The sequence below is a fragment of the Musca autumnalis genome, unplaced genomic scaffold, assembly GCF_047663935.1.
Source record: "Musca autumnalis isolate F117 unplaced genomic scaffold, ASM4766393v1 scaffold_5, whole genome shotgun sequence".
Taxonomy (NCBI): domain Eukaryota; kingdom Metazoa; phylum Arthropoda; class Insecta; order Diptera; family Muscidae; genus Musca; species Musca autumnalis.
The window spans coordinates 90975976-90989319 of record NW_027412088.1 but is presented as its reverse complement, the minus strand read 5'-3'; positions in this window follow the sequence as shown (position 1 = coordinate 90989319).

Sequence of the window (13344 nt, the reverse complement as noted above, 5' to 3'; positions counted from 1 at the left end):
GCTTGCGCAAGTATCCATGCTTCGGAGCCATACATCAACACGGGTAGTATCAGTGTTTTGTAAAGCGTTATTTTTGTTTTGACAAGTTGTGGCCTTGTTTTTAAATTGCTTACTTAAACCATAGTAGCATCTGTTGGCCAATACAATTCTTCTTCTTATTTCACAACTGATGTTGTTTGTTGTGTTTATGGCAGTGCCGAGGTAGATGAAGTCTTTAACTACCTCAAAATTGTAAGTACCAACTTCCACAGTTAATCCGAGCTCTATGGACGCTTTGCGCGTCGACACCATCAATTTGGTCTTTTCGCCGTTTACCGCCAGACCCACTTTCGCAGATTCTGCTTCGACCTTCCTAAAGCTATCAGTTACTTCCTTTACTGATCGTCCCATGTTGTCTATGTCATCAGCATAGGCAAGTAACATGTGGCTATTGGTGTAAACTGTGCCATTTCTTTTGACATTTGCATCTCGTATTACCTTTTCCAGCAAAATGTTGAATAGGTCACACGAAAGGCTGTCTCCTTGTCTGAAACCTCTTTTGGTGCAAAATTCGGAGAGGTTCTTTCCAATTTTAACTGAGGACCTAGTATCAGTTAAAGTCATCTTACAAAGCCGGATGAGCTTTGCGGGGATACCAAATTCAGACATTGCATGGAAAACTTTTGATCGGAGGGGACTGTCGTATGCTGCTTTATAATCGACAAAAAGGTGAAATATGTCGATCTGCATCTCTTGGGTCTTCTCTAGGATTTGCCGCAGGGTAAATATCTGGTCAATGGTGGACTTGCCAGGTCTAAAGCCACATTGGTATGGTCCAATTATTTCGTTGACCATTGACTTTAGTCGACATAATATTGGCACAATATCCCTAACACTATCTTATAGGCAATAGGGAGACGACTTATGCCCCTATAGTTGGAGCATACAGTCTTATCTCCTTTCTTGTGGACGGGACATAGGATGCTCAGGTTCCAATCGTCGGGTACGCGTTCTCCCTGCCAGATGGTGCTCAGAGATGGTCTGTCTACAATGATGACGTATATGACATACATTTCTGACGTATATTACATACGTCGGAAACGTCGTAAACCTAGCAAAACAAACAAGGTTTTTGACAGAATAAACAAACGAATTTTATATCCTAAAAATCTATGTTTTTCCATAATAATAAAACTCATTTTATTATTATGTTTTGAGATCCTATTTTATTACAAAACAGGCATAAAAAGATTTCACTCAAAAATGTACATTTTATATATATTTTTTATGTTCTATGGACATTATACATATATTTGTTTATTCACCGGCAAATTCTTTGAATCTACCCAGCAAACCAAATGTCTGATGTCCGACACGTCTGAACAATTTCGGAAGCAAAGTCGTTCCGATTTCGTTCCGATTTCTAAACGATTTATCGGAGAGGAAATAGTTCAGATTTTGTACCAATTTCGTTCAGATTTCGGAACGAATGTCGGATAGAAATTTCCTTTCCGAATTTCTTAAGGATTTTCTTCAGATTTCGTTACGAAATCGGACCGAAATCGATCCGATGTCGCTGCGACATTTTGTTCCGAAATTATGTCAACCACTGCATACAACTTTCGTTAAGATATCGTTACGATTTCGGACGATACGTCCGACATTTTGTTCCGATTTCGTTACGAAGTCGGTACGATTGGTTTGCTGGGTACGTAAAGTAGTGGTAGTGTTCGGAATATATTGTAGATGGCGTGCTAAGTGGGTAATCCAATTTATTGTTCAATTATTTCAGTTATTTTAAAAATTAAAATATTAATAAAAATATGCTGTTATTATTAAAAAAAGGTACGGACTCTCTTCAATAACAAAGACAGGCTTGCAGAATTAATATTAAGTGAAAAATATGATGGCAACATACATTTTGTGAGGTTTATGACATTTACTACTTTTTATACGTTTTCTACGGGTATATGACGTTTTCAACGTTTACAACTTTCTTACAGTCGAAAACCTAAAAAATCATCATACAGACCATCTCTGATGGTGCTAACTACTTGATGCATACACCTTATCAGCGCGTCGCCTCCGGTATTAAACAGCTCGGCTGGTAAGCCATCGGCTCCTGCTGCTTTATTATTCTTCAGCCGGTTGATTGCTGTTTTTACCTCATCTTGGCCGGGTGGTATAAATTCTATACCATCTTCTGGGATTGGATCTGTGGCATCATCGTCCTCGCTATTATTGGATACCAGCAGATTGGAGAAATGTTCCTTCCATATCCTGAGCACGCTATCTGTATCTGTTACCAGATTACCTTGCTGGTCTCTACAGGAGGATGTGTCTGTACCAAAGCCATCTGTTTGATGTTTCACTCTTTGGTAAAATTTTCGGACTTCATTCTGGCTCCTGTACATCTTGATTTTTTCACACTCCCGCTTTTCCATTTCTCTCTTTTTCTTGCGGAAAAGACGTTTCTCTTCTTCTCCCGATATCTCTCTGGTGCGCTACGCGTTGCTACTGATTGTAAAGTAGCTCTATATGCCGCATTTTTCTCTTCGGTAGCAGCACGACACTCCTGGTCATACCATGAATTCCTTTGTGGAGGTCTCTGGAATCCAAGTATGGATTTTGCGGCTGTTTGCATGGAGTGGGCGATATTTTGCCATTTTGTTGTTATGTTATCGGGACAAGGAGCACTCGCGTTAAGCAATTGGGTTAGTTGAGTGGAATATGTTGTGGCTATCTGTTGTGTTTGCAGCCTATCGATGTCGAACTTCCGCGTTGTGTCTGTTCGTGCTTTATTTGCAACGTTTGACGGGTACGTACCTTTGCTGCAACAAGGTAATGGTACGAATCAATGTTTGCGCCTCGGAACGATCGTACATCCAACACGCTGGATGAATGTCTTCCATCTATCACAACATGATCAATTTGATTACTTGTTCTTTGATCTGGAGACAGCCAGGTGCCCTTATGAATATCGAAATGATTAAATCTGGTACTACTAACTACCATGTTTTTTGCAGCTGCAAAGTCTATCAGCTTCATACCATTGTCAGATGTTTCACTGTGGAGACTGAATTTCCGGACTGTTGGTCCAAAGATATTCTCCTTTCCAATTTTGGCATTAAAATCGCCTAGAATGATTTTAATGTCATGAGCAGGGCAAATATATCTTTGGTCTGTTAGTCCTTTTCTTCAGTGGGAGCATGAGCGCAAATAAAGCTGATGTTGAAGAATTTAGCTTTTATTCGAATTGGAGCAAGTCTTTCATTCACTGGGGTGAAGCTGGATACCAGATGTTTTAGTCCCCGACTAACTACAAATCCGCAACCAAACTCATGCTTTACGTCATGGCAGCTAAAATACAGTGCGTCACCTTTAGGTGTTGTTGTGACGCCTTTCCCAATCCATCGTATTTCCTGTATGGCAGTAATATCGGTCTTGTACTTTTCAAGTACGTCTGCCAATGCGAAGACTACACCTTCTCTATAAAATGTGCGTACATGCAGGTGCAGATTCGCAGATCATGGTCCTTAAAACGTTTGCGGGGTTCGTCAACTTTAGAGGGGATTGTTTTTCTTTTATTTCGTTTTTTCATAGTAGGCTGTTTTTTTTAGGGGAGGGTTACTAACCCGACGCCCAAACCCAAGTTTTTAACGTTCTTATGGGTGAACGCGCACCACATCCCCTATGTCACCCCCAAGTTTCTTACAGTTTTATCATTTTTAACTCGAAAAACGTTCCTAAACCCCAAAAAGAAGCAAACTTTTAGAGAGAGAGCATGCCAAAATGTCTTTCTCTTTTACTGCTTTCTACTCGACAAATTTCGTGGTGTAAAAAGTGGAAAATCTGCCAAACTGCTGAGTTGACATTTATTTGACAATTAAAGTCAAGACAACTAAAGTCAGAGCTAAATAAAGAGATTTAAACTAATGAAATTAAAAATAGTGGCATGCAAAAGGAAGTGAGATAGACCAATAGTTCCTTATAGGGATATATACACAGTTTATACAGTTGGACAATTCCATAGCTCCAACGTCAAATGAAATCTCATCTGGATTTCATTTGACGTTTAACCTATGGATTTGACAGTTGAAATCGAGTGGATTTCGTAAATGTAAACTTAGCATAAGCCCAAATACAAAGAAACTCAAATCACAATAATATAAAATCTATTATGTTTGTTGTCAAAAGTTATTAACAGAACTCTGAATGGCCGACCTTCTATAGGCCTTGGATATATAGTTAGTCAACTAAATTATTGCAAACGATGCATTTATAAGAGATTAGATTTTCAATTCAATGTTGGGTGTTTTGTACATTACCTGTTTATGACAAGATCAAAGCAATAAATGCAAAAATCGGCCGGAAATAACAAAAACAACATGCAAAAATGGTAAGTACCTGCTTTTTTGGTGTCAACTAAATAATTGCAAAATTAATGAAAGTACAATAAAATCTCGAAAATTGAAGGATTTTTTATTACTTTTACCCCCATTATTACAAGTCTTCTTTTGTTATATTTTGGATTTACCGAACAGATTTTGAGCGTTCCGCTTAACTTAAAGTTAAAAATGATGATTGAATTTCAAGGAAGAGCTTCCTGGCATTAACTTTCAATGTAAAAATTATATTTTTAATGCCTCCAAATTGGTTTATTTTGCGTTTTCAAATCCATCAGATAGTAAAAGAACACATATAATAATGGCCGTTAAGGTAGAAACTCAACGGAGTTTTCTTGCTTGCGTGGCTTCAGTTATGGGCAAAATACATACGGTCCGTTGTGTGGCGCGTTGCGCGTTGAAAACAACAAACGCATGACAAATGTGGAAGTGATGCCAAGTTTGTTCTTGAAGTTTACATGTGGTTGTTGTAAAGCAACGCTCAGCGCGGCGTATTTGCAGCGGCCTTTAGGGTAAAAGAATAAAGAACTGCCAAGACGAATCTGAATTAGGTTGTTTTTTCATTTATTCGTTTACTGTAGCAAGGCAAGCAACAGGCTGATTGTGTTTCTACCTTTATGGTTTATGGATAATAAAACGTTGTTATACCCTCAGCCTTTAGGCTATGAAGGGTATATACACTTTCATTATACCCTCAGCCTTTAGGCTATGAAGGGTATATACACTTTCATACGGGCAAAATGTGCCTAATCGAAATAATGGTTTTAGACCCCAAGTATGTTTGGACGAAATGTGTTTCAGACAATTTGGAGTCGATTGAGCAATGTCCGTCCGTCTGTCTGTCTGGCTGGCTGGAGCGCACGATAACTCTCGAACGGATAAACCGAATCGGTTCAAATTTTGGCTTTCGTAATATTTTATCCAAACTTAGTTAAGGTTCGAAGATGGGCTATATCGGTCCACTCCTTCCGGTACCTCCCCCACAAAAGTTCGAAAATGTTCGGAAAATTTGTGCGCACGATAACTCTTGAAGGGAGTAACCAATTTGGTCCATACTTTGCCCATCGTGGAGCGTGTACCAGACTTAGATAAGGTTTCAATATGGACTCAATCGGTCCACTCCTTGGGTATACCTCCCACACAAAATTTCGGAAAAGTTCAGTTTAGGGCCAGCTCTCGAATCGCTTTGATTTTTGTTTTAGCAGCTTGTATTCACTGCCCTCCATACGACGGTACAAGTTTCAGCAGGGGCAAAACCATACTTCCCGAGATAATAGCCTGAAAGTTGCAAAAAACCCTATGACACCGTGTGAGGTGGTTGAAGCGCAAGATAACTCTCGAACGGAACTGCCGATTCGGTCCAAAATTTGGCCTTAGTAATATTTTGTCCAAACATAGTTTAAGTTTGAAGATAAGCCATATCGGTCCACTCTTTCAGGTACCTCCCCCACAACAGTTCAAAAATGTTCGGAAAAATTGTTCGTACGGTAACTCTTGAAGGTAGTTGCCAAATTGGTCTATACTTTACACATCCTAATACATCTACCAGATATAGATCAGGTTCAAATATGGACTATATTTGTCCACTCCATCCCGTACCTCCCACACAAAATTTCGGATAAGTTCACTTTAAGACCTGCTATGGAATCACTTTGATTTTTGTTGAGACAACTTGCATTCGTTGCCTCAATTACGATGGTAAAAGTTTTTTAGGGGCAAGTCCATACTTCTTGAGCAAACAGCCTGAAGAGTGTAAAAACATCCTAAGGCACCATATGTTGTGGCTGGAGATCCACTTCCACAACGGTCAATGTCGATCCATTCCTTTTAGTATCTCCTCCGCAAAACTTTTGAACTTTAATCCTAATCAACATTGTTGTCGGTTCAAATATCCAAAATTTTTAAAACCCCCTAAATACATACGTATTTTGGGAAAATTTTTTTCAATATACACAGGCTGAGGGTATATCTCTGTCGGCAAAGCCGACTGATACTTTTTTACTTGTTTTATTTAAAATTTGGTAATAATTTTGGATTGCAATAATTTAGTTGACTAACTATACATAGAATCACTTTCTGATTCGATTTATACATATCCGTCCGTCTATCCATGTATTTTTGTAATCAAAGTACAGGTCGCATTTACTGTTCGATTCAAATAGAAATTGGGGAATATCATTTTTTGCCCAAATAGCGAACGTTATTTATTTTGGAACAAATCGGTTCAGATTTGTTTTTCCGTTTGTAAGACATTGAAATAATCATGTGCGACCCTATAAAGCAGGGACGTAGCCAGGATTTCATTTCGGGGGGGCCCACCTGACCAAAATTTTGAAAATTCATGTTAGCGAAAATGTCTTATTTCGCATAGATGAACATCTTATTTTAGACTTATTCTACTGATGAAATAATTTTCATTATTATTTTTTTTTTTAATTCAAATGACGTAAGACTTCTTGGCCAATTTTGTCTTGTTTTTAGAACTTTTTTGGCAATATGTCACAGTTAATATATGGTCAAAACAATGAATATATTAATAATCCCATATATTTTTGGGCGTATCATCTATTAAATAATTCACAACTACAGTGAATGTTATGAAATTCAGTGATATCACTTCGGTAAGCGAATGCAACGGAAAACCTTAGAAATATCAAAAATCTTAACATAATAATTTTCAAAAGTATGGCAGAATCCGATGTCTACTTATCACAAAAAATGTCTGAATGCCGAGAACTAATGCTGAGCAATAGTTAGTCTATCCATCAAGAAATTCTAGCACCTAATCGCGGTTATGTAAATGACAAATTTTGTCGCCATATCGTGCATCTGTCAATAGACTAATTTTAGCGTCCAAACGTCGGACTTCAGTTATAGAAATTCTGGATCTTCTCATAAATTGATCAGGAACAAGGGAAACTCTGGAATCCAGTCTTAACTTTTTTAAAATGAAATTATGTCGCCCAATCCAAGGTCTATACATGTATACATTCTTTCACATCTTTTCCCAATCTACATTTTTAGCCATAATGTGCCTTATCGAAATAATGACTTTAAGGCCAGAAAACTTGGAGTCGTCTTAGCTATGTCCGTTCGTCTGGGTAGCCGCCTGGAGAGAACGATAATTCTGAAACAGATCAACCAATTCTGTCCAAAAGTTGGCCTTCGTGATATTTTGATCTACTTCGAAGATGGACCATACCGATCTACTCTTTCGGCAAAATTCAGCAGTGTATTTCAAAAATTTTCATTGAAGTGCAGTTTAAGACCTCTCTTGATAAGCTGTGTAAGCTTAAGACCTCAATGGTTTCACTTCCTTTATGCTAATAATTTAGTTATAAGTAAAAATATGAAATAAATAAATTAATAAATAAAATAACTCTCTGAAAACGCTTTGCTTTTTTGCAACAAGTGTTCTCCGGACCCCTATTACTACCGTACATGTTTTTCAGAGGCAAGTCTTCCAGAGAAAATGGCCCTAAAGCTGTAAAGAACAATCGCAATTATCGAGCCTTATATATACAAAATTCGAAGATGGTGCTTTTCGGTTTACTTCTGCTGGTATTTTCCCCCCAAATTTCAAGAATTTTAGCTAAAGTGGTATGCGCGAGTTTTCTTGAACGGAGCAACAGATTTGGTCCAAACTTTGGATTTAGTAATATTTTTTCCAAACTTAGTTTTTGCTCGAAAATGGGCCATACTGAGGTACTCACAAACCTTCAAAATAGTTGTTTAAGTGCAGTTAAAGGTCTATTTGAGGATCTTTAGAAATTTTTACTGAAGGTATTCCTTGTGTTTAGAGCGGTATTATGTTTTTCGTGGGCAAGTCCATATTTCCTGACATAATAGTCAAAAGGTGAAAATTATACTGTGGCGAACTGAAATGACTGGTGGGCGCAATATCTTTTAAAAGGAATCACTCCCAAAATAAGCTATATTCCCAAAATGAACTATGTCGGTCCGTTCCATTTCTCCATACCTCCTCCGCAACACTTGTGATCAATGATACAAATCCATATTTTGTTTACAAGTTCATACGTCCGAAAATGGCTACAAATTTCTGAAAATCTCCTAATGCATAGTTTTTGGGTTTAAGGATTTTGGCTGTGTAGCCGCTATTCGATCTGTCTATAGATGAAAGTTGCAATTCACACAGGCTCAGCGTATAATCCTATCCGCAAAGTCGAGTGGTACTTGTTAAGATTTTGACGAAGAAGAACCTGTTTCCGATCAGTTTTTAGATCTCGTTTGTCGTCACAAGATCCTTTACCGAAGGAGGAAAAATTAACATTTCTAGAAATGTGCATCCATTGAAAGTACTTCCCAAAATACAATTGCTGTGGGTTTCTATGACGGGTTCTTTTGGTTTTATTCAAAGAGTAATCGACAGAAAAATCCATGAAGATGTAATTTAATTTGAAATATTGGAAATGATATGTAATAAATCAATGTATATATAAAGTAGAAAAATGTTTGTACGTTTGTTTGTTTAAAGTTTATGGACTCAAAAACTCCAGAACCGATCTTCCTGAAATTTTCAGAGTATATCACTACATGGCCTAAATATAACATAGGCTATAAAAATTTCTGAAATTCCGCGTTGATCCGGAGATATAGCATCAGAATGAGAGGTACCTCCAAAAAATTTAGATTTTTATTCAAATATCTATAGAATGGTAACAGATAATGTCTCCAAATTTTGGATGTGTACAGGAATTTGGTCTAGAAATAAATTTGCCAAATTATATTGAAATGGCTTCAGATTTGGATATAGCGCTCATATATATATTCGGCCGATTTCATGTATTTTAGGTATTAAACACGCTATGTATGTCCAACTTCAATGAAATTTGGAATGTGTGACGGAATTGGGCCTAGAAATAAATTTTTCAAATTATATTGAAATCGGTTCAGATTTGGATATAGCTCCCATATATATTTTCGTCCGATTTCATGTGTTTGATACACCAAACACGCTTTATATACCTGATTTTTATGAAAGTTGCAATGAGTGACGAAAATTGGCCTACAAATAAATTTGTCAAAATATATTTTACCTTATTCGGGGTAGCGAAGTGCACCGGGTACAGCTAGTAAAATATAAACATTGACCTCAAGCTCAAAAATCTTGATTTTATTAACATTCGAAAGGTCGAAAAAAAAAACATAAAAAATCGGCAGAAAAATCCTTTTGTCAAATAGAAATTTACGAAACTGCGGTGGAACAGAAATTATATCATAAAAAATGGTTGATATACATAGTTTTTTTATTGCAAATTTCAAACATAATAAAGAATTTGTAAGTGTTATGAATTTCAAAATAGTTCATTATAAAAACGTGTTAGAGAAAATATGCAAACCAGGGTTTAAAATGCTAACGCCATATTAGCAAAAGCACCGAATATTTGCAGCTTTGCCTGCTGAAATTTCTTCGAAATATGTTTAGCAACAATGAACAACGGCAACATGTAGCAACAAATTTCACAAAAATATTGCTTGGGATGCTGATGCTATTCGATATTGCTGCTGTAATAAAAAGGCATCGGAGACGCATACTCATATTTTGCAGCACACATGATCAACACATATCAACACATATCGCTCATTTACTCAAAGAGTGACACATCTCGAAAAATCAAGTTTCGAAAAAAACGCGTTTTAAGTTGGCGATTGAAATTTGACTTTCCAACTTAAAAAGATTACTACTCTAAAAGTAATATAACTACTTGGATTATATTTTTCAACCAGATAGCCAGATATCAGTGCTAAATTTCTGTGCATGATCAAGCATGATTTGACGTGTTTTAGTGCTTCATAAACTCAAAAAACTTTTGTGTTGAATTATGCGAAACTCGTAGAAAATGAGCAATAACTCGTCGAGTTTTAGAGATATCAGCATGCAAATTTGACACAAGATAAAGTAGAAGTCGTAGAAAAAATAGAAATTGCTAACTCAGAAAACGCATTTTTTGAGTTATGACACTCTTTGAGTAAATGAGCGATATCAGAAAAGAGAATAAGCAACAAAGTTTCAACGGCTTAGCCATGTTTTCAGCAAACAATTGTTTTTGAGATCAGGGTTACCAGTGTAATGCATTCAAAATCACGATATAATTAATTCCACTTTTTCGTTCAAAGGACATGTGAATTTTTGGTGAAGCCGTTCAAAATACATTTTTTTTATTTTTAAACAATAATAATTAGTATTCTTTAGGTTCTACCATATGATGGGAGCATTATGACATTAAATGACATCTTTTTTATTACTGCGTTGGCAACTCTAATCACAAAAAACACACTCTGTGGCTAATTCGCTGCGACGAATGGTCAGCCGACTGCTAAATATGTAGTCGGCCGTGTGTGTGAATATTGTGTAGCAGTTGAAATGTACAACTAATGCTAATGTTTTTAGATGCTGGCTTTTAAACCAATGTTAATCACCACTGGGCTCGCGAGCCGTGTCTGTGTGAACACACACAATCTCAATTATGGTGAGTTTGAACGTTGCTCTCACCACCGATCATCTTCTTTGTTTTAGCATTGAATTAACGCACACGATGTTTATCTAGAGAGGGATAGATAATCTCGTGTGTGTGCCCAACACAAACGCAGCGGTTGAATTTGTTGTTGCTGGTGAACACTGTTTTAAACCCTGATGCAAACACTTAAAAGCACAAAGATTAAGCAAGGGTTTTACCTTTTATTGTTGAATTGCTCTTATAAAAAATTTCAAAAACAAAATATCGCAAAAATGTTATTCTCTGGATGCTGTTTATAAGCCAAAGTATTGGGCGTAATATGTTACAAACGTTCAATAAATACAAATAAACGTATTGTTCTGAACTCAGTAACACTTACAGTCAGCCTAAAATTCCGATTAAACGCTTAAAGAACACCTTCATTATTTTTATATTTTCAAATATGTTGGACATATGGCTACGTCGGTGCTATAAAGTATATATGTATATTCTTGATCAAGGTAATATTAATATTAAGCCGATCTGTGCAAATTCATCCGTCCGTCTGTGGTAATCACTGTAGCATCCACAAAAATTGAGATAGGACGCTGACATTTTTGAAATTGAAATTTTTGTTTGCTGACAGGTCAGGTTCGAAGATGGGCTATATTGGTCCCGTTTACGTATAGCCCCCAATATAACGATACCGCCCGATTTTCTGGTATTTTAGAGTTTTTAGCTACATTTTCTGACCGAATTATCTATAATTTGGTATTTAGGGTTCCTATTGCAATAGTTTTACTAGTATTGGAGTTTAGTTGTAATAACGATGTTGACGTAGGAGATGAAAGATACCTAGCAACGGTCCTGAACGGCTTTAACATGACAAAGCCCAGAACTTATTTTGGTCCGTGGGGAGCTGCCTTTAACACCCCTCAAAAGTAAGCGACATCTGCTTTGTTCTGTTCAGCACCAACTGTATATCTGTCTTCCCAGAAGGTCCGATTGGTGGAAGTAAAATACCGGTTATCTTCACACTGGGCTATTAATGCTTGCCCAAGAATTCCAAAGGAAAAATAAATCACACACACACGAACTTGATTATTTCCCGATTATAAAGTATATTATTAGAAATTCAAGTTATGATTAATACAATGTTGACTCTTAAATAAACGGTGTTTTGTGGACGGTATGGTTAGGAGCTTAAACACTTTTTTAACACTTCTTATTACTTCTTTGAACTACGACTGAATTCGCGCGAGACAAAAACCAAAAAAGAAACCAAAAGCAAAACAAAAATGACATTGGCGCCTGTAGTTAGTTAACATACCGCTGACAGTAACAAATGACATTGCTAACAGGCCACCGGATAAACTGCCAAATTAAAGACAAGTCAAATTTATATCCGGAGCTGGCGCTACCATGCTTTATTTGCGCTCTTGCACCCACTGAAGACAATGGCGAACAGACCAAAGATATATTCCACGAGGGCTTAGAATCAACATATGACCGTTGTTCTGTCCATGATATTAATATTATTTTAGGCGATTGTAGCGTGACCGCTAAATTCAACAGTCGCTTCTCTGATATTACACCTCGTATCAATACAAAATTACCTTACCTTCGGACATAATTCTCATTCACTCCAAACAGCTAGACGGACACGATGTTTAGTTTTCGACGCTGAATTTTTTGAGCCCAAGTCTTAGACAAAGTCCAAGAGAAGACGTGTGGCATTGACCGCAGTCAGATCCATTTAAACCGAATATAAAAACAGACGTCGCTCCTTGCGGTTTGTTCACTTCTTGCGATTCGTTCGTTCCTTGCAACTCATTCGCTCCTCGCGATTCGTTCGCTCTTGGCGATTCCTCCGCTCTGTTACTTAACCATACTCGATTCTTTCTTTCCAGAATAGTGCAGCCGATGCAATTTTTTCCGAATTCGTTTCGAATTCGGACAGAATTTCTGAACAAATTTCCGATTCTGATGCCAAATTCGGTACGAATGGTATGGACGTGGTCACCGAATTCGGAAATAATTTTCTAAGGAAATTTTAAAAAATATTAGAGTTTCGCTCTTGAAAAATTCGGAGAAAAATTTAGATTTTCTGACAGAAATCGGTCCCAATTCGGAAAAAGCTCGGTGGAAAATTTAGATTTTGTAAAAAAAATCGGTCCGAATTCGGAAAGAAATTCTGGAAAATTCTTAGGCGTTGACGCCTTTGATATTGACACAACACACAACAAACCCCAGTCAGAGACAATTTTCTTTAAATGCGCTATTTATGAAAGATTCTCAATTCAAACGTTTCAATTCAATGATGTGATTAATAGTAGAATAATGTGCATGAGTATGTTGAAGCTATCAACACTAGCTTGAATTATTATAGGTTGCATTTACGCAATGCAACACTGAAAATGCAAACAACTTCTAGTATGCATTTTTTGAAAGTACATATTTAGACTATAAAAAACCTAGTAGGGTTTTGTCCTGTCAGATCC